This window comes from Trachymyrmex cornetzi, unplaced genomic scaffold, assembly GCF_001594075.2.
Source record: "Trachymyrmex cornetzi isolate Tcor2-1 unplaced genomic scaffold, Tcor1.1 scaffold1044, whole genome shotgun sequence".
Classification (NCBI taxonomy): Eukaryota; Metazoa; Arthropoda; class Insecta; order Hymenoptera; family Formicidae; genus Trachymyrmex; species Trachymyrmex cornetzi.
In genome coordinates, this window is record NW_017295592.1 from 65295 (window position 1) to 65545 (window position 251).

The 251-nt window shown below is 52.6% G+C and overlaps 1 protein-coding gene across 1 annotated transcript in view; it reads right to left on the reverse strand.

Annotated features, from left to right (window-relative positions):
* LOC108759263 (uncharacterized) overlaps positions 1–251 on the reverse strand; it is a gene marked incomplete at its 5' end in the record, with an annotated part of 17860 nt that overhangs the window by 3392 nt on the left and 14217 nt on the right. The window lies entirely within an intron of this gene.

Consider the following 251-nt stretch of genomic DNA (forward strand, 5'->3'; position numbering starts at 1 on the left):
CTCCTTTGCTGTGATGCAGGTTAATCTTAGTAACCCCTATCACCGACCAGCCCATTATACAAGCTAGTCTTTAGATCGGGGCTCCTCCTTGCTCCCCTCCTCACCATGAGATCGAGTAACCTTAACGGTGATCTGCTCGATCCCATAGCATAGCTTGGAGTCCCGCCCCCTCAGTTTGAGGACGCTGGACTCCAAGATGCCGAAAACATAGTTCCTCCCCTCTGGGGAAGCACCCACGTTTTCGGCAAAGA